Consider the following 27,449-nt stretch of genomic DNA (forward strand, 5'->3'; position numbering starts at 1 on the left):
GGAAGCTCAGGAGAGCCCCTAGGGTGCATCCAGCTCTGGCCGGGCACAGATACTAACTGAGGTCTGGAGGAGGGGCATAGAGGGAGGAGCCAGTGCACACCAGATATAGTACCTAATCTTTCTTTTAAGAGTGCCCAGTCTCCTGCGGAGCCCGTCTATACCCCATGGTCCTTACGGAGTACCCAGCATCCACTAGGACGTCAGATAAACTTTTTTTATATTTAATATTGATGCTTTTCCAATAAATATTCCATTATACTGTATGGTATGGTACAGTACATGGGGGTAACTGTACAGTATGATGTGCCGTTATGGGGGAGAAATACTGTATACACTAAATGTATAGTAAAATGTTTTTTTCTTATTACAAACACACAAATGCATCCCAGACGGAAATCTGTTATACACAGCAGACAGCTTATGGTGACAGAACTTACCTACTGTATCCCCACCCATAGTCGTGGTATATTTTAGATAGCCTAATGAGACACTCCTGCAGCATTGCCAATGATTCATGTAAAACCTGTGTGCAAACAGTGGGGTATATTTACTAAGGTCCCGATTTTGACCGAGATGCCGTTTTTTCTTCAAAGTGTCATCTCGGTAATTTACTAAGCAAAAATCACGGCAGTGATGAGGGCATTCGTATTTTTTTTGAAGTTGTAGTAAAAAAATACGAATGAATACACCATCGGTCAAAACGCGGCTGTTTAGGTATGAATCACGGTCATTTACTAACCATTCGTATTTGTAATGTCTACCGTGAAAATGCTTTTGCGGTCGTGAAAAAATACAATTCGTAAAAAAGTCCTAAAAAAAAGTAGACCTGCTTTTGAGAAGCGTGTTTACATGTTTATTCAATTATCCATTAGTCACACCTGAATGTTTGGCCCTATAAAAGGGTCCAAGGCACATTTTGGGGTAAATTTACTAAGATTCGTATTTTCCAGAATCATGTCCAAGTTCAATCACGAATGACATCGACAGTGTAAAATTGCAACTTTTTGAATTGATTACGACTAATTTACTAAGCTGTCGTATTCGTGTTTTTCGTTTCTTCCGATGTCGATGTCATTCGTGCTTTTCTGCTGTAGATTGCGGCCGCGTTTGCTGTTTCGCGGCCGCGTTTATGTGTTTTTTTTACGACTGCGTCACATGTCTGTTACGGCAGTGATTAAGAAATTGCTGCCGCGTTTTTAGTCCTAAGTTTCGTTTTCGTCACGCGGCCGTGATTGGTTGTATTCGTGAAGGAGGAGTGTCTGTGCATATTACTATAAAACCGCCCCAAACACACCGCACCTCGTGGGTTTAGCTAGTGGAGAGGAGAGAGGAAGGTGTATTTGGAGTTGGTGAGTTTGGTGGAGTTTTTGGTGGATTTGGAGAGGAGTTTGGTGATTGTTGAGTGCTGTACTGTGTGTGTAAGTAGTCTTGTCATATTTGTAGTATTGTTTTTTCACAGTTTGTCTACTTTTTTGTCCTTGTTTTTTTTTTACAGTCTTTTGTCATTGTTTGTGAGTGAGTGAGTGAGTGAGTGAGTGAGTGAGTGAGTGAGCGTGTGTGTTGGCTGTGTGGTGTGTAGTAGTAGGTGTAGTGGAGGAGTGTGTTTTGTGTTTTGATTTTTCAGTGTTTTTTGTCGTTTGTCATGTCAGACTCAGAGGTCAGTGTGGTGGCGGAGGTTAGTGAGGTGGAGGCTGGTAGTGAGGTGGAGGCTGGTAGTGAGGTGGAGGCTGGTAGTGAGGTGGAGGCTGTTAGTGAGGTGGAGGGGGGTAGTGAGAGGGAGGAGGTTAGTGAGGAGGAGGAGGAGGGGGTGCCTGTTGCTGTATTTTCCAGTGATAGTGATGGTGTTGTGGCTCCGCAGCCACGCACCACTACCAAGACTGGCAGGAATATTAAGTTCAGCTATGCTGAAAACATGGCTTTGGTGCGTGAGCTGATGAAGCACCATCGCCAATTGTTTGGTCAGGATGCTGGCAAGGTGTCCTCCCGCAGGAAGTCTGTCCTGTGGGGGCAAGTAATACTTGCCGTGAATAGTGAGGGTGTGGTGAGGCGGACCGAGGACACGTGCCGCAAGAGGTTTTATGATATAAAGCGGCGTGTCAAGGCCAAGATGGCCAAAGAGTCCAAATCTGCACGAAAAACCGGAGGTGGCCCCCCTTTCCGGGCCACCTATCGGGACTGGGAGGAGCCTGTGCGGGCATTGATTCCTGCCGAAGTGGTGTCTGCTACTCATGTCCGGGATTCGGACCGACCCACGCAGGATGGTAAGTTTGATTTGTTCGATTTTTATTTAAATGTCCTCTAAATGTTGTAAATGTCATTTTTAAAGGGTAAAGGATGCATAAATTGTGTTTCACATATTTCAGGCCTATGCACCCTTAAGGTGTGTTTGTGTTTCGAATTTGCTTTTTTCACCTTGCATTGGCTGTTTGGTAAATTTAATATTGCGCAAAAACATGTGCAATGGCTGATGTTTTTTTTTTTTTTTATAAAATATTTTTTGCGATATTGCTTGGACATCTGTGTTGTATGCTTATTTTAAAAATATTTTTTGATTTATTTACTTCTGAAAAACGGTGCAATTATTCCAATATTACATTTTTAAAACATTTGCAAGTAGTCAATCTCTGCAATATCTGAGGCATAATTCTCAAATGTAACAGATTTATTGTGTGCAACATCATGTACATTTGGATATACAACACAAAATAATGAAGCTTGAAGCTCTTAATCAGAAATTATTTGTTTATCCAATACCTAATAGATGGTTACAGTACACTAAGGCTTTGCAGTTATAATTTTTACACAAAGCATGGTAATAATGTTTGGTCCACTTTTTCAACAGTCCCACAGACCAGCCGGCCAGACAGGCCTCAGACAAGTCAGGATGAGGCTGGGATTGCAGGTAAGACTTCACTGTAGTCACATATTCTGCAAACACATAGAAGTACAAAATATTAATGTTTATATTTTCACATAGGTTCTGCTTCTGGAAGCCGACCTCCTGTAAGGCGCCCATCACAGGGCTCGGGCCACTTACCCAGGAGGCCAAGTAAGACACGGCGTCTTGGCACGGAATCTGCGGCTCCATCATCCCCACCCAGGCGACGCATTTCGGCAGTGTCACCCCAGCCACCACTGGCACTATTGGCGAGTTCGCAGAGTGATGAGCCCCGATCACCTCAGTTATCTGGTGAGTAAAAACAGAAATTAAACACATAGGCAATAATATACACAGTACAGTTAATATGTTGTTAGTTGGTTTTGAGATTACATGTTTTCCAGAACAAGCAATGTGATGTTACGTCTTCAATTGCTAAAGGTGAAAATGTTTTTTTTTAAAAGGTCTTAGTGGATGATCTCGCCAACATCATTTTTAATAAATAACAGACATTTGGTTAAAATTTGGCCACACACGTGCACATTAAAATAAAATACCAATAAAATTCCCAAACAAAAACAGCATCCACAACATTATATTGTTCACACATCTCCCCTGTCCAGTATGTAGATGGCTTACTTGCTCCGCTCATCTGGACTATCCAGGTAAGTAGTCTATATCGTGGTCAGGGGAGGTGATATAACACTGTAATGCTGTGGAGGGGAGGTAGTTAGGTGTGGATTATGCAAATCTGTCTATGTGGCCGCCTGTGTTGGTATATATGTTTTTGAACAAAAAAAACATTATAAGTTTTGAAAAACAACGCCAAAAACTATACAAATGGAGTATTATGAATGTAGTAATGTGTAGAAGTAGCCTTTAAACAAATTGACAAATAAACATTGCATGTTGGCCACCCCATACAGAGCCCAGCTTGATGGCCGACGTGGACCAGCAGGGACAAGACCAACAGGCAACCATCACACTGCAACTTACACCTGTTGACCCAAGCCAGCCAATACAGCTGCAGGATATCCCCCAAGCCTCCATCAGTCCACAACTGGCACAAGCTCCGCCCCCAACCCAAATACCAGATGACTTTTGGGCCAGTTGGACAAGCCAACAGGCCCAAAGCAATGCCAGCCTGACCGCACATACACAACACCTTGCCAGTCTGCCCCATCACCTACCGCGCATTAGTCGCAACTCGGGCAGACTGATTGTACAAGTAGGGCGAATGGCAACCTCAATGGAGCAAATAAGGGCTGACAACAGCCAAATGCTTGCTCATTTAACGCGCATCATAGATGAGCAACAGCGCCATCAGCAGGCACTCGTTCAGCTCATTCAGCACAACCAGGTTGTGAATGAGTCCTTATCCCGGATTGTAGCCAGCCACACTGCAACCAACACTCAACTGATTGCAAGCATTAATAATTTGAGCAGCAATATTACATTGATGGGAGCTCACCAAGTAACCTCCAGCTCGGGGACCACGACCCCTATCCAAACGCCAGTAACCTCCCCTGTTCGGCGTTCCTCCAGAGCACGTGCCAGTGAGCCAGCACAAAGCACAGCACCCAGCACACACAAGCGGAAAAAATAACCCCAATGTGATTTGCAAAATAAAAATTTGTATTTGACAAACACACAACTTCCTGTGTCCGTCTCAAACTTTGTCGAAGCTGCTCTGTATGTATGTATGTTTTTCATGGGTAATGACTGAAAATGTATTTTTAGCATAAACTAAGTACAATGTACACACCACTATAAACAACAAACAGTAAGTTACAAAACACACAATAGAAAGTAGTGCAAAGTGTTTAGTCAAGGATAATTACAGCCTACTAAAACTGACCTGAAAAATAGCGCAGGATCACTTCTTGCCGTACCTGCCTCCCTACATATGTACTCACACTGTCACCAGATGGGTCTAACTCCTCTGCTTGCTGACTGCTTTCTCCCTCATCATGTGCCAGATGTTGGTTTAAACACAGATTATGGAGAAAACAGCAGCAGAACACAATTCTAGTCACCTTTGAGGGACTATACAACAAAAGGCCTGCAGATTTATCCAGACACCGAAACCGTGACTTCAGCACACCAAAACATCTTTCTATCACATTCCGCGTAGCCTTATGTGCATGATTGTAACTGTGTTCAGCAGGAGAATCAGGTTGGGACAATGGAGTAAGGAGCCAAGAGTAGCAGCCGTAACCCCCATCACCTGAAAAACAGATATAGTCAACATTAGTACATATGTTAGATTATTCTTTCACCTAATCAAAACTCGAGTTTGTGGTTAAAAGACATACACACAAAACATTTTAAACATACCCAACAGCCAGCCATCAGGCATTTGTCCGTCCTCAAATTTATCGAAGAGCGATGACTGACTGAGGATGAAGGAGTCATGGCAGCCACCAGGGTAACCTGCAACAACACTCATAATTTTTATGTTTGCATCACAGACCACCTGGACATTAGTTGATTGTGCCAGATGCCTATTAGTATATATATATTGGCGGCCCTTAGGTGATCTCAGCTGAACGTGTGTGCAATCTATGGCCCCCAGCACATTGGGCATGCCAGCAAGCTCATAGAAAGCTACCCTGACAGCACTCCACTCCGACTCCTCGGTAGGGAAGCAGATTGAGGCATTAATGTGTGGCTCCAACACATCCAAAACCTGAGTGGACATTAAACAAGCTAAGGTGAGTGTCATGTTAGGTATTCTCTACAATACTGTGTTGTTTGTACTTACAGAAGCAACACTTAGACATAACCGCCTATGTATTTTTAGACTCACCTGATTCAAATATCTGGAAAAGGTGGGCTGTGAGATACCAATGACGTCGCCTGCCACAGCCTGGAAGCTCCCAGTAGCCATAAAGTGTAACACAGCCAGGAGTTTGTGTAGGCCTGAGACAGAGCGAGAGCGTGCTGTCTCAGGGTCTATGCCCAGTTTGACAAAGTCATACAGGTGGAAAATGTTGGTTCTATTTAGGCGGAACATCTGTATGACCCTATCATCGGACAATGCATTTAAGTTTAAACGCCCTCTAAAAAAACGAGGCTGGCGCAGCCTCCGCGGTACCTGGACAACCTGTTGACCATGTTCACTTACCTGGGCCTGATTCCTGGAAGCCTCATGGAGCAGTCTAAGGTATCCCACAGCAAACCAAAAATCATTGGCACACACCACAGCCGCCATTTCAGAGTGAGAGAAGTTCAAAATGTGCCTGGAACACTTTTATAGGGCCAAACATTCAGGTGTGAGTAATGGATAATTGAGTACACATGTAAACACGCTTTTCAAATGCTGGCGCGTTTTTTTTTAGGAAAAAATTACGATGTGTAATTTTTCGCGGCCGCGAATGCATTTTCACGGCAGCAATTACAATTACGAATGGATAGTAAATGACCGAGATTCATATCTAAACAGGCGTAATTTGACCGATGGTGTATTCATTCGTAATTTTTTACTTGGACTTGCAAAAAATTACGAATGCCCTCATCTCTGCCGTGATTAGTGTTTAGTAAATTACCGAGATGACACTTTGCTGAAAAAACGGCATCTCGGTCAAAATCGGGAGCTTAGTAAATTTACCCCTTTGAATATCTCTCACTCTGAAATGGCGGCTGTGGTGTGTGCTACCGATTTTTTGGTTGCTGGGGGATACCTGAGAGTGATCCATGACTCGTCCATAAATCAGGGCCAGGTAAGTGAACATGGTCAGCAGGTTGAGCAGGTGCCGCGGAGGCTGCGCTAGCCACGATTTTTTAGGGGACGTTTAAATTTAAACGCATTGTCTGATGATAGGGTCATACAGATGTTTCGCCTAAATAGAAACAACATTTTCCGTCTGTATGACCTTGTCAAACTGGGACTAGACCCTGAGACAGCACGCTCTCGCTCTGTCTCAGGCCTGCACAAACTCCTGGCTGTGTTACACTTTATGGCTACTGGGAGCTTCCAGTCTATGACAGGCGACGTCATCGGTGTCTCCCAGCCCACCTTTTCAAAATATTTGAACCAGGTGAGTTGAAATATATATACACGTCTATATCTAAGTGTTGCTTCTGTTAGGTCTTAGAACACAGTATTGTATTGAATACAGATCATGACACTCACCTTATATTTATTAATGTCCACTCAGGTTTTGGATGTCTTGGAACCCCATATAAATGCCTCTATCTGCTTCCCTACCCAGGAGTCGCAGTGGCATGCTGTCAGGGTAGCTTTCTATGAGCTTGCTGGCATGTCCAATGTGCTGGGGGCCATAGATTGCACACACGTTGAGCTGAGACCACCTAGGGGCCGACAATATATTTATACTAATCGACATATGGACAAATCCACTAATGTCCAGGTGGTTTGTGATGCAAATCTCAACATTATGAGTGTGGTTGCAGGTTACCCTGGCGGCTGCCATGACTCCTTCATTCTCAGTCAGTCATCTCTGTTCGATAAATTTGAGGCCGGACAAATGCCTGATGGCTGGCTGCTGGGTATGTTCCAAGTGTGTTGTGTGTATGTGTGGTAACTTCAAACTCCATTGTTTTTTAGGGTAATTACTCATCATACACATTTACTAATGTTGCCTATATCTGTTTTTCAGGTGATGGGGGTTATGGCTGCTACTCTTGGCTACTTACTCCATTGTCCCATCCTGATTCTCCTGCTGAACACAGTTACAATCATGCACATAAGTCTACGCGGAACGTGATAGAAAGATGTTTTGGTGTGCTGAAATCTCGGTTTCGGTGTCTGGATAAATCTGCTGGGCTTTTGTTGTATAGTCCCTCCAAGGTGACTAGGATTGTGTTCTGCTGCTGTTTTCTCCATAATCTGTGTTTGAAACAACATCTGCCACATGATGATGGAGAAAACAGTCAGCAAGCAGAGGAGTTAGAAACATCTGGTGACAGTGTGAGTACAGATGTAGGGAGGCAGGTAAGGCAAGAAGTGATTCAGCGGTATTTTACCCGTAAGTTTTTTTTTATTACAAATCACCTTGACTAACCACTTTGATTAAATGTATTGTAGGTGTGAATGTGTGTTTTGTTCGTTAGTGTTTGTTCTTTATACTGGTCTGTACATTTTGGATAATCAAATTCAAAAAAACATTGTCACTCATTCCCCCATTAAAACAAACACACATAGCGTGTTTTACAATGATTTACGCGGACACAGGAATTTTTGAGAATACAATCGTAACAATTTTATTGTGTAACACAAATTTCATGTATTCTTCATTTTTTTTTCTTTTGTGTGCTGGGTGCAGAGGTTTGAGTAGGGTCGCTGGGCCGTGTTCTGCTTGATCGTCGAACAGGGGAGGTAACTGGGGTCTGGCTAGGGGTAGTCGTTCCTGAGCTGGAGCTGGTTTGTTGTGCTGCCATCAGAGTTATGCTTTGGCTCAAGTTATGAATACTGGCATTCAGCTGATTATTTGTGGCAGTGTTGCTGGCCACAATCCGAGACAAAGTTTCATTCACTACCTGATTGTGCTGGATAACTTGTATTAGGGCTTGTTGCTGCTGCTGTTGCTCATCGATGATGTGCGTCAAATTTGAAAGCATTTGCGTGTTGTCCGCCCTGATTTGCTCCATTGATGTCGCAATTCTGCCTACCTGAACAATCAGTCTTCCCGAGTTCCGACTAATGCGCGGAAGATGATGGGGCAGACTGGCAAGGTGTTGTGTGTGTGTGTTCAGGTAGGCAGTGTTTTGGACCTGTTGTGTGGCTCAACTGGTCCAAAAGTCTGCGGACATTTGTTGCTGGGGTGGAGTAGGGATCAATTGTGGCCTTACTGAGGCTTGGGGCATATCCTGCTGCTGGGTTGGCTGGGTAGGATCAACGGGCGTAAGGTGCAGTGTAAATGTCGGCTGTTGGTCAGCTTCCTGCTGGTCGTCCTCGGCCATGATGGTTGGGTCTGTATGGGGTGGCCAACAGGCACTGTTTAGTTATAATTAAATATCTTTGCTTGTCCTAAACATGCCATACTTAATAATACTCATGCCAATTTTTTATTTAAGGTGTGTTTAAAAAAACTAGGAATCTTTCCTTTACAAACACATATGTGCCTTCACAGGCGTGCGCAGAGACTGACTGGCGGGTTCCGCACCGAACTTCCCCCCCTCCACAGCATTATAGTGTTCTCTCACCTCCCCTGTCCTGGATATAGACTGCTCACCTGGATGGCCCAGAGGAGCAGATCAGGTAAGCAGTCTACATCCAGGACAGGGGAGGTGTGAGAACACTATAATGCTGTGGAGGGGGTGGGGGGTTAAGTCCGGTGTGAAACCCGCTATTCATTTTCTGTGCACGCCTGTGGGATCAATTTCCTAAGATGGGTGTTTAATTTAAAATGGGATGTTGGCCATAGCAACCAATAAGACTTTATTTCTCTTTTATTTTGCACCTTCAAGAAGAGAATACCTGGAATCTGAATGGTTGCTACGGGAAAACATGCCATCTCAAATAGAACTCACATCTTAGTAAATGTACTGTGTCTTACTTTTTGATTTTGATAATTTAATGTTTTTACTCACCAGACAGCTGAGGTGATCGTGGCTCATCACTTTGGGGACTAGCCAAAATTGCCTGTGGTGGCTGGGCCAGCACTGCGGAGATGCGCCGCCTGGGTGGTGAAGATGGAGCCGCAGAATCAGACTCCACACGACGCGTCTTACTGGGCCTCCAAGGTAAACTCACAGAGCCCTGTGATGGCCTCCTTAAAGGAGGGCGGCTTGCAGAAGACGAACCTATGTAAAAATATAAACATTAATATTTTGTGCTTCTATGTGTTTGCAGAATATGTGACTACAGTGAATTCTTACCTGCATTCCCACCATCTCCATCAGTTGGCTGTGGCCTGTCTGTGGCGCTTCGCTGGCGTACTGTTGAAAAATTTGAAACAACATTATTACCATACGTTGAATACTCATTGTTATATGAAACTCCTTATTGTGATGTAAACATCTTGAACCTAATGTTAAGTAAGCTATTTTATGTTTAAGCAATTCTGGATTACTTAATTGGGTGTGTATTCGGAAATTAAGATGGTGTTGCAATAATTAAGCCATAAATATAGATTAATTCTGCACAAGATATTGCAGTGAATTTGAAAGCCATAATTGACACAAACAATTTTTTTTTTATAAAAAAAAAACACCACAAACATCATTAACAAAAAAACTAACAATATTTAAAAAATGCTATTCTCAAAAACAGTTAGGGACAAGCAATATCTCTGATTATGTATTAGAACTATACATACCAGCATGCACTGCAACAGATTTAACATTCACTAATAACAAAACTCAGCCAATGCATGATGGGACTTGTAGTTTTGAAACACATTTACAGCTACAGGTTGCACAGGCCTGCACGACATCACCAACACAATGTTTCCATATTTAAAAACACAGTAAAAAGTAGCAACATTAACTTTTTGAAAAATGAAATATACAACACATAATTTAGACAAACTCACCATCCAGCCTTGGGCGGTCCGAATCCCGGACATAAGTCGCAGACACCACTTCGGCAGGAATAAGGGTCCGCACAGGCACCTCCCAATCACGATAAGTAGCCCTGAAGGGGTGTCCACCCCCGGTTTGGCGGACTGATTTGGCCTCCTTGGCCATCTTGGCCTTGACACGGCGCTTTATGTCATAAAATCTTTTACGGCACGTGTCCTCAGTTCGCCTCACCACACCCTCACTATTAACTGCCGCTATAACTTTAGCCCACAGGACAGACTTCCTACGTGAGGAAACCTTGGCAGCATCCTGCCCAAACAATTGGCGATGATGCCTCATCAGCTCCCGCACCAAAGCCATGTTTTCAGCATAGCTGAACTTAACATTGCGCCCAGTCTTGGTAGTGGTGCGTGGCTGCGGAGCCACAGCACCTTCACTATCACTGGAAAACGCAAGAACAGGCACCCCGTCCTCCTCACTAACCTCCTCCACCTCACTCACCTCCTCCCTCTCACTAACCTCCTCCACCTCACTCACCTCCTCCCTCTCACTCACCTCCTCCACCTCACTCACCTCCTCCCTCTCACTCACCTCCTCCACATCACTCACCTCCTCCCTCTCACTAACCTCCTCCACCACACTGACCTCTGACTGAGACACATACCTCCCAACTGTCCCGATTTTCGCGGGACAGTCCCGTTTTTTGGGGACTGTCCCGCTGTCCCACCCGCGGGCCGCAGTGTCCCGCGGTGGGGGGGGGCAGTTGGGAGGCTCCTGCACGCGCTGCTCTGCTTAGCAGAGCAGCGATGAATAGACGCTGTGCGCATGCGCACAGCGTCTATTCAGTGCAGACAGAGGGAGAGAGGGCATGCCAGCAGCTCACGGAGCACTGGGCATGCCCCCTCAATGACGAAATCGGGGGCGTGGCTCGCTATCGCGGGTCCTCCCGCGAGGCCACGCCCCATTTCCCATAGGCCACGCTCCTTTTTCGGGAGCGCGTGCGGCGAAGCCGCGCGTGTGTCCCTCTTTACAAGCGGCTAAAGTTGGGAGGTATGGAGGCATAACTACAAAAAACACAGAGAAAAAAAAAACAGATAACACACTCCTCCACTACCACTACACACCACACACCCAACACAGACACACTCACTCACTCACTCACTCACTCACTCACTCACTCACTCACTCACAAACAATGACAATAGACTTGGAAAAAAAAACAAGGACAAAAAAGTAGACAAACTTTGAAAAAACTACACAACAAGTATGACAAGACTACTTACACACACAGTACAGCACTCAACAATCGCAAAACTCCGCTCCAAAACCACCAAAAACTCCACCAAACTCACCAACTCCTAATACACCTTCCTCTCTCCTCTCCACTAGCTAAACCCACGAGGTGCGGACGGTTTGGGGCGTTTTTATAGTAATGTGTACACACAATCCTCCATCACGAATACAACCAATCACGGACGAGTGACAAAAACGAAACTTAGGAAAAAAACGCGGCCGTGCACGGACAAACACTGCCGTAACAGACATGTGACGCAGTCGTAAGAAAAAATATTAACACGGCCGTAAAACCACAAAATCGGCCGCATTATAACAAAAAAAAACACGAATGACATCGACATCGGACAACACTAAAAATACAAATACGACAGCTTAGTAAATTAGTCGTAATCAATTCAAAAAGTTGCATATTTACACTTTCGATGTCATTCGTGATTGAACTTTGACCTCAAATGGAAAATTACGAATGTTAGTAAATTTACCCCAGTATCTCTATTGAATGCAAAGTACAGTAACAGTACAGTATACAGTATTACCAGAGCCATACCTGACCAACATGATGCCCTAGGCTAGATTTTGTCTGATGCCCCCTTGCACAGATGCTAGTTCCGCCTCTAACCCTGCACCCCTTTCCCAGCACCATCACCCATTTTGGCGCTCCTACCCCCTATATTTTAAATAGGAACAGTGTGCACATTTAGTGCCAGCCCAAAACAGTGCATGTTCTTGCTGGGAAGGGGCATAACAACACAATAATTCCCCCAGTTGAAATGACACAACACAGTACTGCAACTTTATTCACATTATATCATGCAATAGTGTCTCTTATTCTCGTTACATCATATGATAGTACCACATTACTCCTCACAGTATTGCCCCTTATTCACATTACACCCCACCACATTGATCTTTATTTACATTAGACCATGCAGTAGTGCCCTTTCTTTATGTTACGCCAGAAAATATTGTAGTACACCTTATACACATAATGCAGCACATTAGTAATGCATTTCATATTTCAATTTTCATATTTCATTTCATTTAGCTGCAGTCACACACAGAATATAGGCATGTAGCATCTCATTTTATTCAGCAGAAGCTGATCGTGCCCCGTTTGGCTAGTTTGCCGGCTCTGTATATTACAATAGAAAAAATAATACTGTCAGTGAAAAAAACACCTCATGACAGATACTGTACACAAGCTCATGTCTAAATATACAGTAAGCAGTGATCCCTTGCAATTGGTTTTATATTAAGCCATAATGGCTAAGGGACTTGGCCGCTGACTTACTGTACTGTACCACATCCCTGACTTTAATAAACCACACTGTTGCTTAAACTCCTTGTTTTGGGTCTGTATACTGTACATTATACAGCATTTATTACTGTATTTGATCATTCTACGGGACCTCATTGCCTCTGTGTACTGTTATTTTAGCTAGGGGATTGTGACGCTCCTTCAGCATTGCCCCGTAGCCTGCAAAATTCATGCCATCTCTCACTCCATATCCGAGCGCTGCCTGCCACGTGGTGGGGGTTCAGGGGTGGCGGCCATTTTGCCAGTGTGCTACGCAATCGAGTCCGGTGTACCGTAATGTGCATAGACCTCGCTTATCCCTATCGCCCCTGTGTGTTTTTTATAGCTAGGGGATTCTGACGCTCCTTCAGCACTGCCCCGTTGCTTGCAAAACCTATGCCATCACTCGCTCCATAGCTGAGGGCCTCCATGGGACAAGGAGTCACAGGCGGTAGCCATTTCAATTGAGTCTGCCCTGCTACAGAATTGTATGTGTACCGTATGGTGCATAGAACCTTAACAGTACATCCGCTCCTGCAGCCTTGCCCTGGTTTATGTGAATAAAAAAAATTATACAGTGTCTTGAAAAAAACTAACATGCATTCGTACTTTAGGAATCGAAACCGGGACTCTGAGTATAGGAAGCGGAACACTTTACCACTTCGCCGCAGACAGATGAATAAATCCATTGGTTTTGATTATGCCATAATGGCTACGGGATTAGGATGCTAACATACTGTACAATATTCCTAATATCATTAGGCAATAATGAACTTCTAACACGTCCATTTGCGTCAGTGTACACTACTGGTTTTATGTTGCTTTGTCTGCGGGACTTGGACGCTTACATATTCCTAAAGTACTGTAAATGGACCATATATGCTGTACTATTTGCATCTGTACTGTATATACTGTATTAAATAATGCAGCGTAATGAGACGCTGTACATACTGTATGCAGCGTAACGAGACGCACTAGTAAAGTAGTCCTTACTATATATTTCAGTATTGTATTTTACGGGAGACCACACGCATGCGCAGTGGTGATTGTAAAAAGCGACATCTGGTGGATGATCGCAGGTATTACACGTAAAGGCAACGCCAAACGCTCTGTCTGCCTCCGTGCGATTAGATACGCCTCTCTGTGACTAGGCGTGCCTCCCTACGCCCCGGTACGCTGCGTATGCTCGATCGGGACAAACGCCTCAGCCAGTCAAGATAAAGGTGGCTACATCTGTATGCTAAAGGCCCTCAAATCGGCTTCTGCATTATTTATTATAGGGTCTGGAATTCTTACTTCACCTGGTGTGCTGCTAAGAATTACGATACTTACAAGTTTAGTACTTATAGGCTTCTGGCTTTTTTGAAACAGGCCCTGGACTTAGGACTTCGTCTGGCCTCCCTCAAGGTTCATATATCTGCTTTGTCAGTGTGGTTTCAGCGGAAAATTGTGTCTATTCCTGATGTTCATACACTCACTCAGGGCGTATTGTGAATTCTACCTCCCTATGTCCCTCCTGTGGCTCCATGGGATTTGTCTGTTGTCCTGCATGCCCTGCAAGAGTCTCCATTTGAACCTCTTGAGATGGTGGACCTTAAATGGCTCACTGCCAAGGTCCTCTTTTTGCTGGCTATTGCCTCTGTTAGAAGGGTTTCGGACTTAGGCGCATTATCCTGCCGTCCACCCTTTCTGATTTTTCACCATGACCGGGTGGTTACTTACCTAAGGTGGTGTCATCTTTTCACCTTAACCAAGAGATTGTGGTTCCGGCCTTTATCTCTTCTGACTTGTCCTACAAAGAGCAGTCTTTGGATGTGGCACGGGCTCTCCGTATATACATGGAAAGGCCTGCCTCTATCAGGAGGTCTGATTCCCTTTTTGTACTTTTTGGTTTTCACAAACGTGGCTGGCCTGCGAACAAGCAAACCTTGGCCAGATGGATTAGAATGGTGATTGCATAAGCTTATGCGCAGGCCGGGCTCCCGGCTCCTGCTGCTATTAAGGCCCATTCTACTCGATCTGTTGGAGCTTCTCGGGCGGCCCGCCATGGCGCGTCCGCAGAACAATTGTGCAAGGCAGCTACGTGGTCCTCAGTGAACACGTTTATTAGGTTCTATGCCTTTGATATTTCCGCCTCCCAGGATGCTTCCTTTGGACGCCGGGTTCTCATACCCGCTAAGGTGCGTCCCCTCCCTTTAGGAACTGCTTTAGGACATCCCCAATGTATTCCCTGTAGAATCCCAGTGTACCCCGCTGCAGAAAAAGAGATTTATGGTAGGCTTACCATGGTTAAATCTTTTTCTGCGAGGTACACTGGGTTCCTCAAGGCGCCCACCCTGACGCACTTAGCGTCTATGGGTTTGTATGGCATTAGCCGCTGGTCCCTTCTCCTGTTGTGAGAATGTGGTTCTATGTGACTAACATCTGCTGTCTCTTTTACTGCTACTGCATTGGACTGGTTGACGAAACTGAGCTCCAGTGTCCGGAGGCGGGGTTATAGAGGAGGCGGTGCAATGCATCCTGGGAACAGTCAAAGCTTTAGTGTTATGTTCAACGTACTCGGAACCCGAGAGACAGGGTGACAACAGAGGAGCTCTGAGTACAGAAACGTGATGCTGCAGTTCGAGCTGAGATTTGCAGCAACCCCTAAAGGGAAACCCTGACTCCATTGTCCCTCCCTAGTGGTCGGTCAACGCCTGCGAGACTATGGTTTCTTGCCACGGCAGCTGCGTTTTAATGGGCGGATTAGGTCTGCCCTAACTCTGATGCCCCCCTGTCTTAGTTAGTAACAAGGCGTTAATCGAGACTGTTAACTACTTCTTTAGTTAAATTAACCATCTTGTTGCTGTTTGAGTTGTTGTTAGGTAAAAGACTGAATTGAAATTAGATTAAGAAAAAGCAATTGATTATTTATTAAAAAGACCACGCCCGTATACAGGTTGAGAGGGAACATCCTCTCAAGCCTGGGTCAAAATGCTTCAACAACGATACATGTCAATACAATGATTTTTCTAACATACAGTTACGCCCCATTCTTATAACCCTCCCATATGAGTTCATGCATCTGAATACAGTGTTATGCAATATTAGGACAATTGGCAAAAACAACCAAGAGATATTTAGCCAAGACATCCTCGTGATGTGGCTGACTAGTGATTTAACCACGTGTCCTTATTAGGAATTAAATTGGACTTCGGATGTGCGTATGAGGACTTGATACTAGCCAACAATTTGTTATTGTACTTATAGAACAACATGCAATATATACAAACTTTGCTTAATCGGGCGCTATTCCAATGATGTATATGTTTAAAATGTACCAATCAAAATTAGTTTATAAAGCAGCTCCTACATGGCAACTGGATGCCCTGTACACTAAAAGATAGATTGAATTTCAATAGAAACACTAAGGAGCGCTAGTAATATATAGAGATATTATTTATTGATTTTACTAAACAATTGTTTGGGTTAATTACCACAATATAACCAATTTATCTAGTAGCTATAAGGTGACATAAAAACAACAATGATAGTACAGAGTAGATATATAAATCAGCTGGTTAGCTTATATTTAAAAATGCAGTACTGCAGGCCAAATTTGAAATCAGGAAGTCCTCCAATAATTATGTATGGAATAGAGAAAACGTCCCACAGTTTTTATTGAGAGTGATACTTTGTATTTGTCGCAAAATTCCTCGTGTTTACGAGGCACTGGTCTCACCCGTAGTAGCTGGTTTCCGCTGATTCCCGTCGATGGTAATTTGCAGCATAGACAACAGGCGGCTGGGAGTATGTCTCCTTGATATATTGTAGGAGACGCCGCAGGTTCTCAGCAGTCAGTCTGCTAACGGGGCTTTTCAAGCACAGCGGTGGAGCGTAAAGATGTACCGTCTTTTCAGACACCAGCAGCGGAGAGACCTCAAGGTTAAACAGGTGTTTGGAGAATAAGGGGAGACTCCTTCAAAGGACAAGCAGTGTCCACGACCCTCAACGTGTTTCTCTGCCCCAAACAACCGGCGGTTTCATCAGGAGGAATAGGTGTCCAATAGAAGGATCAATGAGTATTTAAGTCCTTTTGTATCCAATCAACGTTAGGATGGTAATGCGCACACCTGAGCATTTACTCAGTGTTGAATTAATTTAGGTGGATGTTTTAGAACGCTTTGTATCCAATCAACTGTTTTAATCATAATACAAACACCTGAGTGGTCCCTCGGTGTTGTATTCTTTATATATTCAATTCATATCTAATAATTGGTACAGGTACATTATTTGAAAAAATAAATAAAACAAAACAAAAACATAATTTACAATAAATAAATAAACATAACGGACAGAAGCAAGAATCACATGGGACCCCACATAATCGTATAGGTATATATATACTGAGCATATTAATATACATCATAATATGTCTATTTGCATTTCTTATCGTTATGAGAGGTCTCATGCATTCAATGCCCCTTTTTCGATCTTCATACATAGATAACAGATACATATGTATATATATCATTTTGATAGAGAACGGCATCCCAGAGGAGTATGGATGTGGTTTGATCCTATGATCTCTTGAGACTTAAGATTCTAAGTACTCTATCTTAATCAAACATCCACAATAGTCCAGTGGATATGTAACTGGGCTATCGTGAGAGAGGTCATCAGTTCTAATCCAGCGTGGGAATAATAGCTGCATAAAGTTATTACTTATATAGTTTTTGTATATTAGTGTTTGTAAAGTTTTAATGATTAAAAGTATATATATAAGGGGGAGGGGCAGCACCAATAGTTATCAAATGGAACCAAAATGAGACAAGCTGTACATAAATATACACATAGAGAAAGGGAATTTCCCGTTCCCTAGGTGTACATAATAAACCTAGGTAGTGGGAGACACAATGATACAATGTTGCTAATTGAAAAAGCTAGTCACTAGTGGACATATAGTTTGTTTCACTCATTTCTCTTCCCATTTTGACATTAACGTGAAACACGCCCACCTAGATTACGTTGGAATAAAAATAAATCTAGTTAGCATATAAAAATATAACAGAAGGGGAATAAGAAGAGAACAATGGAATTTTAATTTATACATTATTTAACTCGATGTTTTCATTAAGACCCAAAGGAAACAGAGTGTCCAGAACACATATCCAATACGCTTCTCTTTTACAGAGGAGATTATATCTATCCCCACCTCGGAATGTCTGCTTTATATGTTCTACTCCCTGTATATGTAGAACCCCACAGTCACCTCCATGCAGAGAATTAACATGTCTAGGAACACTGTGATTCATTGATTTTTTATTAATTAATCTTCTGTGTTCCAGAAACCTGGTGTTAAGACAACGTGTGGTCCTGCCAACATATTGGCTCCCACATTTGCATGAAATTAGATAAACAACAAATGTAGTGAGGCAGTGTTATGCACACCAGTGCCTGCAGGAAAGTACTGGTGTCAGAACTGTTATGCACTCCAGTGTCTGCAGGAATGTACTGGTGTTTGAACTGTTATGCAAAACAAATGGACTCACAGACAAACTGGGGAATATGACATAACGTACACAGAAGGTAATAGGGTAACAAAATACACACAAAGTGAACAGAGAAGCCCAGAGGCTAAGGAACTGGGTATCTCCCTTGTATTAGAACTGCACAGATGGAAAAAGCAAGATGTTGTGTTTTAATACGTAGAGAACCTGAAATGCTGTTGCTAAGGGCAACAGCAAAACCCTAAAGGGTTACCAACGGGTGTGGCAGTAAACTCCTTGGTCAGAGATGGAATGATAGACACAAGGAGAGTCTCCACAATCCTATTTCTCACTTGCAGTGCACAGGTTTTAGCTTACTGCCACTAAACTGACCCCTGACACCTAGCACAGTGAGACAGGATTAGACAGGCAAGTCTTAGAATACAGCCGCAAACTTGCTAAGTTCACAGAGTAGTAACAGAACCCCAGCAAGCTAAACGACTGACTCCAGTCTTACTGCTAGGTCTGGATTGGCAGAGTGTAATACCAAATCCCCAGGCCTATTTGCAGTAAGCAACAAACAAATACAAAGCTACACAGTACTGGCTAACTTTCATGAACTGACTAACCAACAAAGATTCAGCAGCATCTGCTTACCCTGAAAAGAGGCCTTATAAAGCAGGTGCTGTCCACGCCCCACTCAGACCTCACAGACTGTGAGCACAAAAACCAGCACCGGATCCCCTGCCGTGCACAGAGCCTATAACCACTGCACAGCAAAAGACCCGAACCGGAGTATCAGCTGCGCTCAGGTTACTCCACTAGCACTTGTCTCCCGGTTGCCATGACGACGTGGCAGCACAGGGCAGGAGACCCTAACAGTACCCCCCCTCTGACGAGGGGTCAAAGAACCCCTACCACCGGGTTTATCGGGGAACTGCGAGAAGAAAGAGCGTATCAGTCTGGGGGCATGAAGATCACAACTGCGCACCCACGACCGCTCCTCCGGGCCATACCCCTTCCAGTGCACCAAAAATGACAGCCGACCCCGAACCACCTTGGAGTCAAGAATCCTTTCAACAACAAACTCCCTCTGGCCACGTATCAGAAGAGGGGAAGGTCTTCCACTGGAAGAAGGATTACTAATCGCCCGTTTTAAAAGGGAACAATGAAATGTTTTATTGATACCCAAAGAACGGGGCAGATCTAACTGAAATGCCACCGGATTGATAACCCTGGTGATCTTATAAGGGCCGATGAACCGGGGCCCTAACTTATGAGATGGCTGTCTCAACTTCAAATTCTTGGTAGACAACCAGACGAAGTCTCCTAATTTGAAGCTGCAGGGTCTTTTCCGCTTATCAAAAACCCTTTTGGTCACTAATGACACAGACACAAGGGCTTTCTTCACTTTCCGCCAAATACCTCTAAGGACCGAAACCACAGAGGAACCACCAGGCGTGGAGTCCAGGGGGTCAAAAGAATTGGCCTTAGGATGATGCCCATACACACAAAGGAAGGGAGAGATCCCTGTAGCAGAGTGAGCCGCGTTGTTATAGGCAAACTCCGCCATGGACAGATGAGCAACCCAGTCAGTCTGACACTTGGAGACATAACACCTGAGGAACTGCTCCAAGGACTGGTTCACCCTTTCAGTCTGCCCATTAGACTGCGGATGGTAGCCTGACGACAAGCTGACAGAAATCTGGAGATCGGAACAAAATGCCCTCCAGAATTTGGCCACAAACTGGGATCCGCGGTCAGAGACCACATCAAGTGGCAACCCGTGGAGACGCACAACATGCAGCATAAATAATTCAGACAGGCGTCTGGCTGATGGCAGCCCAACCAGTGGAACGAAGTGCGCCATCTTCGAAAACCTGTCAACGACAACCCAGATGGCTGTCATCCCCGAGGATTTGGGCAAGTCCACCACAAAATCCATTGAAATGTGGGTCCATGGCTTAGATGGGATAGAGAGTGGATGTAATGGGCCAACAGGAACCCCTCTAGGAGTCTTATTTCGGGCACAGATGTCACATGCCCGAACCCACTGATCCACATCCTTAGCCACCGAGGGCCACCACACCGCCCTAGATAGCAACTCCCGAGTTCTGGCAATACCCGGGTGACCTGCCGACTTCTTGGCATGGAATTCCAGGAACACTCGCTGTCTTAACCTAGGAGGCACAAACAAAAGACCTACCGGAAGGTCTGGAGGAGCCTGCTCCTGTGCTCTAAGGACTAATGATAAGAGGTCCTGGGTAATGCCCACTTTAATACATGATGGGGAAACAATGGGCAACGGCTCCTCGGTGGTCTCCTGGATTGGAGCAAAACTCCGCGAGAGCGCATCAGCCTTGATGTTTTTTGACCCAGGGCGATATGTTATCAAAAAATTAAAGCGAGCAAAAAACAAAGCCCATCGTGCCTGCCTGGCATTGAGACGCTTCGCTGACTCTAAATATGCCAGATTCTTATGGTCAGTGAGAATTGAGACCACAAACTTAGCCCCCTCAAGCCAGTGTCTCCACTCCTCGAGTGCATCCTTAATAGCCAACAATTCCCGGTTACCCACGTCATAATTCATCTCGGCAGGCGAAAATTTACGGGAAAAGTAAGCACAGGGATGAAGGCGATTATCAGACACTCCCATCTGAGAAAGCACTGCCCCAATACCCATCTCAGAGGCATCCACCTCCACCACAAAAGGACGCTCTGGATCTGGGTGTCGCAGCACCTTGGCCGAAACAAATGCCCTTTTGAGACGGGCAAAAGCCGCTTTAGCCTCACAAGACCAGTGAGCAACATCCGCCCCTTTCTTAGTGAGTGCCACCAAGGGCGCCACTATAGACGAAAATCCAGCGATAAATCGTCTATAAAAATTTGCAAAGCCCAGGAAACGCTGAAGCGCCTTCAAACTAGTGGGCTGCACCCAATCCAGGACTGCCTGTACCTTGGAACCCTCCATTTGGAAACCTTCTGGGGAGATAATATATCCTAGAAATGCGATTTGCTGAACTTCAAATTCGCACTTCTCCAGCTTTGCCCCAAGCCGGTGGTCTCTGAGTTTCTGGAGGACTAAGCGTACATGCTTCCGATGTTCCTCCAGGGAATGGGAGAAGATTAGGATGTCATCTAAGTATACAACTAAGAATCTATCCAAATATTCCCTGAGCACATCATTCATGAAATCCTGGAAGACTGCCGGGGCATTACAGAGCCCAAAAGGCATCACCAAATATTCATAATGCCCTGAGTGGGTATTAAAGGCAGTCTTCCATTCATCCCCCTCTCTTATTCGGATTAGATTGTACGCACCGCGTAGGTCAATCTTAGAAAAAATGGTGGCAGTACAAAGCTGGTCAAACAAGACCGAAATGAGAGGCAGTGGGTATGAGTTTTTAATCGTGATACGGTTCAATTCCCTGAAGTCGATGCAGGGTCGCAACGAACCGTCCTTTTTACCCACGAAGAAGAACCCCGACCCAACTGGAGACTGTGAAGGTCTGATAAATCCCTTAGCCAAGTTCTCCTGAATGTACTCTGCCATAGCCTGAGTCTCAGGACGTGACAGGGAGTACAACCTGCTCTTGGGAAGCTTAGCATTTGGCAACAAATCAATGGCACAGTCATAGGGGCGATGGGGAGGTAGTACCTCTGCAACTTTTTTGGAGAACACGTCCGCAAAATCTGCATAACACCCTGGCAATCCTGGCAAACTTAGCTGCGAGAGCCTGACTGGAAGGCTCAAGCAACTCCTGAAACAATCAGTACCCCAACTAAGAATCTCCCCAGAGACCCAGTCAAATTGAGGATTGTGGGCCCTTAACCAGGGTAACCCCAACACCAATGGGGCAAAAGTACAGACAGTCACATAAAAGGACAATTTTTCAGAGTGTGTGGCTCCAATAAACAAAGAAATCTGGGTAGTGCAAGAGGTAATTTTACCTTGGGATAATGGTTCCCCGTTTAACCCACAAATCTCAATTTCCGATGCCAAGGGTACTAAGGGAACAGAGTGTTTCAGGGCGAATTGGCGGTCCATAAAAACCCCGTCGGCCCCACTGTCCACAAAGGCCTCAGTCTTGACAGTTTGACCGAGGATCTTCAAGGTCACCGGAATGATAAAAGTCTTCTTGGGAAATTCTGACTTCTGGCCTGACAGGATATTTCCCATCACCCTCAGGCCCTGAAGTTTTCCGGCTTTTCTGGGCATGATACTACCACATGACCTTTATTCCCACAGTACAAACACAACCCCTGCTGTCTCCTCCGCGTCTTCTCACGCGAGGAGAGGCGGGTAGCCCCAATCTGCATAGGCTCCTCAGAAAATTCCTCAGAGTCTGAGGTTCCCTTGGGAAGGAAGGAAATCTCAGTCTCCCTTTCAAGCCTACGCTCTCTCAGCCATCTATCCACCCGGATGGATAACTGCATGAGCTGATCCAAGCTATCAGGCAAGGGATATTGTACCAGTTGGTCCTTTATCTGGTTAGAAAGACCTCTTCGGTACTGGTGTCTCAGGGCTGGGTCATTCCACTGGGTATCATGGGCCAACCTCCGAAACTCCGTACAGTAAACCTCAACTGGCCTTCGCCCTTGCTTAAGGATCGAAATCTGAGCCTCGGCTGAGGCCGTCTTGTCAGGGTCATCATACAACATGCCCAGTGCCGTAAAAAAAGCATCAACACTTTTAAGCGACGGACAGTCAGGCTGCAACCCATATGCCCAGACCTGTGGGTCTCCTTGTAGCAAGGAAATCACTATGCCACCCGCTGAATCTCCGACCCAGAAGACTGAGGCCTAAGCCGGAAGTATAGCTTGCAGCTCTCCTTGAAACAAAAGAACTGCGAGCGATCTCCAGAAAAACGATCCGGGAGATTTACTTTCGGCTCCTTAACCCCTGCAGGTGCTGCTGCTGCGGGAGCTCCGCCAGCAGCCTGGGAGGTGTGCATTTTAATGGACAAATCATTAAATTGTCGAGTCAGGACCTGCACCTGATCGACCACCTGTTGCAACGTATTTTGAGGGGTATGCTCCATATTCCCACAAAATTTCAACAGGAGTATTAGGCTGCTGAATATGTTATGCACACCAGTGCCTGCAGGAAAGTACTGGTGTCAGAACTGTTATGCACTCCAGTGTCTGCAGGAATGTACTGGTGTTTGAACTGTTATGCAAAACAAATGGACTCACAGACAAACTGGGGAATATGACATAACGTACACAGAAGGTAATAGGGTAACAAAATACACACAAAGTGAACAGAGAAGCCCAGAAGCTAAGGAACTGGGTATCTCCCTTGTATTAGAACTGCACAGATGGAAAAAGCAAGATGTTGTGTTTTAATACGTAGAGAACCTGAAATGCTGTTGCTAAGGGCAACAGCAAAACCCTAAAGGGTTACCAACGGGTGTGGCAGTAAACTCCTTGGTCAGAGATGGAATGATAGACACAAGGAGAGTCTCCACAATCCTATTTCTCACTTGCAGTGCACAGGTTTTAGCTTACTGCCACTAAACTGACCCCTGACACCTAGCACAGTGAGACAGGATTAGACAGGCAAGTCTGAGAATACAGCCGCAAACTTGCTAAGTTCACAGAGTAGTAACAGAACCCCAGCAAGCTAAACGACTGACTCCAGTCTTACTGCTAGGTCTGGATTGGCAGAGTGTAATACCAAATCCCCAGGCCTATTTGCAGTAAGCAACAAACAAATACAAAGCTACACAGTACTGGCTAACTTTCATGAACTGACTAACCAACAAAGATTCAGCAGCATCTGCTTACCCTGAAAAGAGGCCTTATAAAGCAGGTGCTGTCCACGCCCCACTCAGACCTCACAGACTGTGAGCACAAAAACCAGCACCGGATCCCCTGCCGTGCACAGAGCCTATAACCACTGCACAGCAAAAGACCCGAACCGGAGTATCAGCTGCGCTCAGGTTACTCCACTAGCACTTGTCTCCCGGTTGCCATGACGACGTGGCAGCACAGGGCAGGAGACCCTAACAGGCAGTTTATGTTGCCCACTATATCAAAAGGTTCTTTAGTTCTACATGATAAGAATTGTGTACTCTCCTTGATATATCTACTGGTAATACACTTAGGTCTGTTGCATCTATAGCAACCTGTTCTAAGGACACTCGGATTGGAGCTCAAGAGACTCTGTTCATTTGAAAAATGACTGGGAGATAGATAGTTTTGTAAATTCATGGTTTTCTTAAATGTAATTTTTGCTTCTTGTTCAAGGGAATCTGTGAGAACTCTGTCCATTTTTAATATAGGGAAATTTTTCTTAATTATGTTTCTAATTGAATTTGAAGCGCTATTGAATTTAGAGATAAAGACTGGTTCATGGTTAGTTAAAGCTGACAAGGGGGGAGTAGCAGAATCACTCAGCGAGATGAGCTCTTCTCTATCTCTCATAGAGGTCTGAAAAAGAGCTTCATCTAAAACCTCCTGGGGATAACCCTGTTCTCTGAATGATTGCGTAAGCTCGTTGCTCTGTACTTTAAAATCAGAGTCACTCGAGCAGTTTCTCTTCAACCTTAGATACTGGCTTTTGGGGATGTTCCTTAGCCAAGGTCGATAGTGACAACTTGAAAAATTTAAAAAGGAGCTGCAATCAACCTTTTTCTTATAGGTTTTTGTCGATAGTTCACCCGTATCCTGTTTGGCGTGTAGTGCAATATCCAAGAACGTGATCTCTGTATTGTGTATTGTGCTAGTGAAGGTGAGACCATATGTGTTAGAATTCAAAAAGTCAGCAAATGCAGTGACTGAAGAAGGATCCCCATTCCAAATAATAAAAAGATCATCTATGTACCTGCCATAAAGCACCAGGTTCGCCCGATAGGGTCCGTCCCAGATATATTGATCCTCGAGACGTCCCATATATAGATTTGCAAAACTTGGGGCGAACCTGGTGCCCATGGCGGTACCATGTGTCTGTAAATAATAATCACCATTAAACGTGAAATAGTTCCGTGTTAATATAAAGTGAATGGCGTCTAAAATAAATTGATTAAGGTGAGGGGAAAGTGTTAAATCAAGATCCAAATAATGTTTAATTGTTTGTATTCCATTTTTGTGAGGGATATTCGTATATAGTGATTCTACATCGCAGGTGACTAATAAATAGTCCTCCTGCCAACTGATATTTTTAATCAGCTGTAAAAAGTGAGTAGTGTCTCTAATGTAAGATTTGAGATTTTTTACAAATGGTTGCAAAAATGAATCTACAAAAGCTGAAAGGTGAGAAGTTAAGGAACCCACTCCCGATATGATGGGGCGACCAGGGGGTGTCGTGAGGGATTTGCGTATTTTCGGGAGGTGATAATAAGTGGGGGTAACAGGATGAGTGTTAAACAGAAATTGATATTCAGTCCTGGAGATTGCACCACACGCCACAGCTCGTGTCAACATCTCCTTAAGTTCTCCAGCGAAGCCCGAGGTGGGATCCCCATGAAGCTTGGTATAGAAATTTTTATTATTAAGTTGCCGATAGGCCTCCTGTAGATAGTCAGATACATTTTGAATAACAGTCCCTCCCCCCTTGTCAGCTGTCTTGATTATAATAGTCCTTTCTCTTTGTAGAGTCCTCAAAGCACATCTCTCATTAATATGTAAATTATCTCTAACACTTCTTTTTCTTTTACTGTTTCCTGTCCTTTCACAGAGATTTTTAAAATCCTGTAAGGTGGTGGTGTAAAATGTTTCTATAGTATGTCGGATAGAACTCACTTTTATTACGGAACAGATTACCATTATTAATACGTTTCACATCGAAAATAGGAACTATTTTTGATGTATCTCCCTCCAATTGTAAGTCTATCAATGTATCTAAAGTAGATTGATCATTTGAATCCAGTACTATGGGAACCCCCATAATACCTTTGTTTTTTAGAATTTTATTATGAAAATATCTCTTTCTACAGAGATCACGTGTGTATCTATTTAGTTCGATGTAGAGGTCGAAGAATTGGGGATCTTTAGTGGGTGCAAATTTCAACCCTTTAGCCAAAATGGCTTTTTCACTCTCAGATAACTTTCTGGAGGACAGGTTGAATATCCCTTTGTTCCTTATTTTTGTTTTAAGCTTTTTTCTGGATTCATTTCTTCCTCCTCTACATCCTCTAAATTTGATTCCCTTCTTCTTTTTGGTGACTGTGTTTCTAGGGGGCTGAATCTGTTTCGGTTCTTCCAAATGGGATATAATTCCCGTTCTAAAAAATGGGAGGAGTTGGTAGTATTGTTTGGCTCCTCATATCTAGTCGACACTTGGTGGGGATTTTTTGGCCTAGCCCCCTTTTGGGTATAATCCCTTAAGTGTGCCGAAGTTGTAACTTGGGCTGGCGGGGATGCAAGTGGCCTTCTCTCATTTCTTGGATCCATTTTTGGGTTACCTCTAAAGGGAAGGGTGTTAGTTCTTGGATCTTGTCTGTATTGCATGTTTCTATTACCGTTATTTTTGGAAGGGTTTGGAGATGGCTTTTGATAACTTGATTGTTTATACATATCCATTGTTCTTCTCCCACCCCTATTGTAAGTGTGCACTATATTATTGGAATAGTCATATCTATCCCTATCCAATTTTTTATTTTTATTGGAGATAATCTCCTTTTCAAATTCTTCCACCTTTTGGTTCAAAACATAATCACAATTATTGAAATCTGATCTTATATTAAAAGGTTCCAACAAATTTTGTACTTTCTCTATTTCTGTACAAATATTGGTGACTTTGGTATCCCGGTATGTAACTAAGAGCTCCATTAAAGAGAACGAACAGTTGTCAAGAATCTCGTTCCACTTTTTTGTGAGGTCAATATCATCCTTAAAGGAACAGGACTTATGTATCCTTAGACCCCTAGGGATCATTTTTTCCTTTATATATTTGGATAAAGTCATTTTATCGAGCCAATGTCTCGTTTCTGCTTTTAAAAGATTTTCCAATCTACTAAATAGATGATGCATATCTAATGGATTTGCCTCAGTGGAAAGGGATTCAGCAGCTATACGT

The sequence above is a fragment of the Pseudophryne corroboree genome, chromosome 6, assembly GCF_028390025.1.
Source record: "Pseudophryne corroboree isolate aPseCor3 chromosome 6, aPseCor3.hap2, whole genome shotgun sequence".
Classification (NCBI taxonomy): domain Eukaryota; kingdom Metazoa; phylum Chordata; class Amphibia; order Anura; family Myobatrachidae; genus Pseudophryne; species Pseudophryne corroboree.